Genomic DNA, 5391 nt, shown 5'->3' on the forward strand with positions numbered 1-5391 from the left:
AAAAGGAGAAAATAATGAAAACAAAAAGTAATGTCTTATTAATTTAAAAATTAAAAATATTATTTTTTAAATAATATTATATTTTTACATTCTTATTATTAATTTTAAATCAATGATTATTTTTTTAAGTAAAAATAATCATTGATATTAAAATATACATGTATTAAATATATATATATATATATATATATTAATTTAGTATTCTTTATTTATAATTTACACAAATTCAAAATATTTCATAGAATAAAATCTAATCAGCATAACTTCCGTTTTAAGGTTTTTTAGACAAGTAACTTCCCTTCTCAGATTTTAATTTAATTACATTAATAATGGAATATTAACTTAATGGAAATTAATAGTTAACCTATAGAAACTACCGTTTTTGGTTATGAATAATATTCTTTAAATCCCTTTAAAAAATTAATATTCTTTGAATGTGTTGAAAAAAGTTTAGCTCTCCTCTTTCTGCTTTGTATTTGTTTTCCACCAAATAAAACAGATATTGTTTTATGCATTGAATCTAATTTTAAACGGTGTTACTAGAAATTAATTACAACTACCGTTTTATGCATCAAAGAATACATGACATCCTTTTATGCATCAAAGAATAACCATTGACGGATTTTACTATCGTCCCTTTCCTTCAATATTGCTTACTCTCTTCCATGTTCAACACCTAGCAAGGAATGCAACACAACATTTTCTTTGGTTAACTTACAATGACCTTATTGTGAATATGTGATTGCAATTTTAGTTGCATTAACCACATTTACTTATAAATTTCTAAAATATTAAAGATTGTTACGAAACCACCACATGATAGCAATTAATAACTTTGGTAGCATGTAGCGACCAATGTGTGACTTACAGCAACCATAAATGCAATATCCAGTTTGGATTTGATCACAAACAATAGAATGGCTTTAATTCATGCGGAGGATTGATTTGAAAATTATGTTTGTGACGCAATTGGAGTCAAATATATATCATCAACAATTTCGACAGCAAAAAAGGAAAAAAAAAAAACAAAAGATCAGATATAGATAAAAACTATGCTTCATCAAAACATATATAATGTTTTCATTCCCAAAAATAAAACTTATTTATTTACAAACCACAATGTTTTCTCCCATATTAGAAGAAACACTCTAATTAAATTCTCCAAGTTTATTACTGTACATGGCACAACAACAAAAGTAATTGTTTGGTGGAACATGAACACATCGTCCAATCTGATAGTGAAATTTTTCTACACAAGTAGCATTACAGATGGGATATTGTGTGCATGTGCCCGGACAATATTGTTTGCTCATACCTGGTGAGAATTAAGTAACATGAGATACATTAATATTTATATAAAAAAATATACAAATGAACAATTTCTCTAGTAATATTAGTTTGAATACAAATAAAGAATATATGATATATGGAAGATTACAAATCTATTTTGTTATTTGTTCTGCGTACCTACTGAGAATAGAAGAACTAAAATCATGGCGGCCAAGATATGCTTTTGTCCAAGAGTCATTTTTTGTAGTTTCATGCACATTCAATCCTCAATGTCAACAATCACATTTATAGAAGCTTCACAAAAAAGAAAGTGGTTTAATTAATTAGGAATTAAAAAATATTCTTATATCAAACGTATTAAGTTATTTCATTTTACATTAAATAATTTTTATCAATTCAACCATTTATATTTTAACAGTCTCATTAAATAGATTATATTTTAAAAATATTTATACCATTTAAAAATTAATTAATATTTCAATTTCTCCTATTTATTTTAATTGATAATACACATCTCTTCAAAACAAAATTCACCAAAAAAACCTCATCAAAACAACTTGCTTTTAATTGATGATATCATTTCATTAAAAACAACTTTAACTACAACTATCGGAATTTCTGTAAAGTATGTCTTCCGTCGTTGGTCAAACTTTTCTTTACTTTAATTTAATGAGGTGTGATAATTAATGTTAGGATTTTGGATAGACTAAAGTTTAGATTTGGATGAATTGAGAATTTTTTTAATAATACTATAATTTTTAGTTAAAAGAAGAAGAAAAAAGTAGTAATATATATATATATATATATATATATATATATATATATATATATATATATATATATATATATTATTACTATTGTTGGAAAATTAATGCTTAGTTCTTTTCAATTTCCATTGTACTTTCTTGGTATGTTACACAAACTACAAACTTCCCCATTAGTATATGTATGGAATGATGTTCAAAGTTTTGGGTAAATGATCGTTTCTATTTTTTAATCTACAAATTGGTGATAATTTAGTTTTTAAAAGAACAAAAATTGATATCATTTCATTAAAAACAACTTTAACTACAATTATCGGAATTTCTGTAAAGTATGCCTTCCGTCATTGGTCAAACTTTTCTTTACTTTAATTTAATGAGGTGTGATAATTAATGTTAGGATTTTGGATAGACTAAAGTTTAGATTTGGATGAATTGACAAATTTTTTAATAATAGTATAATTTTCAGTTAAAAAAAGAAGAGAAAAAGTAGTTTTATATATATATATATATATATATATATATATATATATATTATTACTATTGTTGGAAAATTAATGCTTAGTTCTTTTTAATTTCCATTGTACTTTCTTGGTATGTTACACAAACTACAAACTTCCCCATTAGTATATGTATGGAATGATGGTCAAAGTTTTGGGTAAATGATCATTTCTGTTTTTAATCTATAAATTGGCGATAAGTTAGTTTTTAAAAGAACAAAAGTTGATTTAATCCCTAAAATATGTAAAAAGTGAAAAATTATGTCATGCCGTATGATTTAATGTGAAATTAATGTTCAACAAATATATAATTTAATGTCAAATTGATTATTAAATATTGTAACCTCCTATGCCATTACATGGAACTAGAAATTAATTTAAGCTAAAAACTACAATTATTTTAATTTACTATTAAAAAATAGGGTTTTAACATCGGTTATTATGGACTTTCAACATCGGTTATTAACCGATGTTAATAGTATCGACATTGAAAGTAATATTGTTAACATCGATTTTTCAAAACTGATGTTAACATAAAAATTACATCACCGATTTTTTAAAAAATCGATGATATATAGTAAGAATTATAAAAAAAGTCAAATATACACAAATCAAACCGATGTTAACTTATACATACAACATCAATTTAAAAAAAAATGATGTTAATATATACATACAATATCAATTTTTATTAAAAATTGATATTGGTTATCAGACAACAACATCGATTTTTAGTAAAAATTGATGTTGATTTGTACTCCACAACATCAGTTTTTTGTGAAAATCAATGTTGGTTGTCAGCCAACAACATCAATTTTTGGTTCTAAACATCATTGGATTAATGTGTTGTTTATTTTTTTAATTATCCCAAATTAATCAATGATTTTGCGAAAACCAATGTTTTTTCGGATTTTTTTAATGTGCTATCTGTTTTTTTAATTATCCCAAATTAACCTACAAATTTAAAAGAAGAACCACAAGTTCAATTTGTTTTCAAACACTTTTTAACATAAATTCCATAAAAATTGATTTATTATGAATTAAAAGAATATTTAATCACTACTACAAAAGGGGTTTTTTAAGTCGATTCTTTGAGACATTTAACGACAGTTTTTAACCATCATAAAATGCAGTGTCATAAAATGACATGTCATTTTTTACGATGGTTTTTGAACCTTCTTTCTATAGTCGAGTTTCTAAGACGATTATTCGAATAACCGTCTTAAAATGTGTAGTTTATTAAAGGCGATTTTTAGTCCAACCCATCTTAGTATAATCTACTTTCTACGACAATTCTCTGAATAACCGTCTTAAAAAATTGATTATATTAAGACGGTTATCCTAAAAATTGTCTTAGTATAGTTCATATAATTAAGATTTTTTAAGACGATTATGAGAAAAATCCTCTTAGTATAGTCAACTTTCTAAGACGGTTATCTAGAAAATCGTCTTAAAAAGTCTTGATATACAGATCATACTAAAATGGTTATCCAAATAACCGTCGTAGATAATGGACTATACTAAGACGGTTTTTTCCATAACCGTCTTAGAATGTCTAGTTTAGAATTTTTTTGCTTGTGTTTTATTTTTTGTAATTTGTTAGAATTTCTTTAACTTTAATAAACATTGATTTGAAGCATAAGTATATTACTCATCATTGATTTGAAGCATAAGTATACTACTCATCATTTTTAATTACAAAATACAAAAATTTACATAGTCTATATTTTTGCAACAATTTACATTACCATATAATAAAAGTTTCAATTAATTGCCATTAGAATATCTAATAATGGTTCTTAGAATATTGACAACTGATTTAAAGCTAACATACAAGTTTGTGACCTAGAGGGCATCCTTGACATCCATTAGTTCAAGAACTGATTTGGGCGTAGCCCCTAATCAAACCAATTAACAAAGAAAGATTAATTGAATTAACTTATTCCATATAAGATAATCATGTCATGCTCAACTATGTCGATAAAGGATTCTAATTTTGATTCCCCCCTACAGAAAGAACCAAAAAGCATAGATAACATATAGTTATTTTGGGTGATGAATTACTTGTGAAAATTCAATATTCAATACGGGACTTTTGACCACAACATCAATATAAGATGGAGCAAACCTGAGTCCAACACCATTCTCAAGAGTAGCAGCAATGGCTGACAAGCGATATTCACCAGGAGGAACCTAGACATTAAACAAACAATTTACACATCAGTGATCAGAAATGAACAATTAAACTTGACCAGATACTCTAGAAACATCATTAAAGAAAGAAGCCATAAAATTATTTTAACACTTGAATAAGCCATGAGAACTCAATACATGATTTGGATATCAATGAACCATCTTTAAAGTTTAAACACAAAATTCTTCTATGAACTACAAATGCTGAAAATTGGCCTTTTTCCCTTGCATTTCAACTAAAATATTTGATATAAAATACTGTATACGTAGCCCAAATCCCTTAATAATAGATTCAACTCAAACTGTTCAAACAAAAGACTACATTAGAAAAATCATGTCATAGGCTTAAAACTGCAACTACAAGTTTTCAATTTTTGCTAGTATATGGTTAATACACTAGCATAAAAATCTATTGTTGAGAAGCATAAAAGTATATCACAAAATTTTATAGCTCCAAGGTTCAGAACTTGTCCTCTCAAAGCTTGTTAAATTAGATAGATTCGATGGTAACATGCTGCTTATTAAATTAGCTCTTCTCATTCAGTGAGTTTTCAGTGTTCATCTAACATTTAAGAAAAAGTGAGGGGCACAATTTCTTTAACATATACTTATTCCTACATAAATAGAATTAGAAAATCATAAGGGAT

The 5391-nt window shown here is 25.8% G+C and overlaps 1 long non-coding RNA gene across 1 annotated transcript; it reads right to left on the reverse strand.

Annotated features, from left to right (window-relative positions):
* Positions 1 to 1056: 1056 nt before the first annotated feature.
* LOC102664607 (uncharacterized) lies at positions 1057 to 1667 on the reverse strand. The gene is made up of 2 exons (XR_416425.4): positions 1468 to 1667; positions 1057 to 1315 (listed from the first exon to the last, which is right to left on the reverse strand). It is a non-coding gene; the product is annotated as an uncharacterized lncRNA (long non-coding RNA).
* Between the last annotated feature and the right edge of the window lie 3724 nt (positions 1668 to 5391).

This window comes from Glycine max, chromosome 10 (genome assembly GCF_000004515.6).
Source record: "Glycine max cultivar Williams 82 chromosome 10, Glycine_max_v4.0, whole genome shotgun sequence".
Taxonomy (NCBI): Eukaryota; Viridiplantae; Streptophyta; class Magnoliopsida; order Fabales; family Fabaceae; genus Glycine; species Glycine max.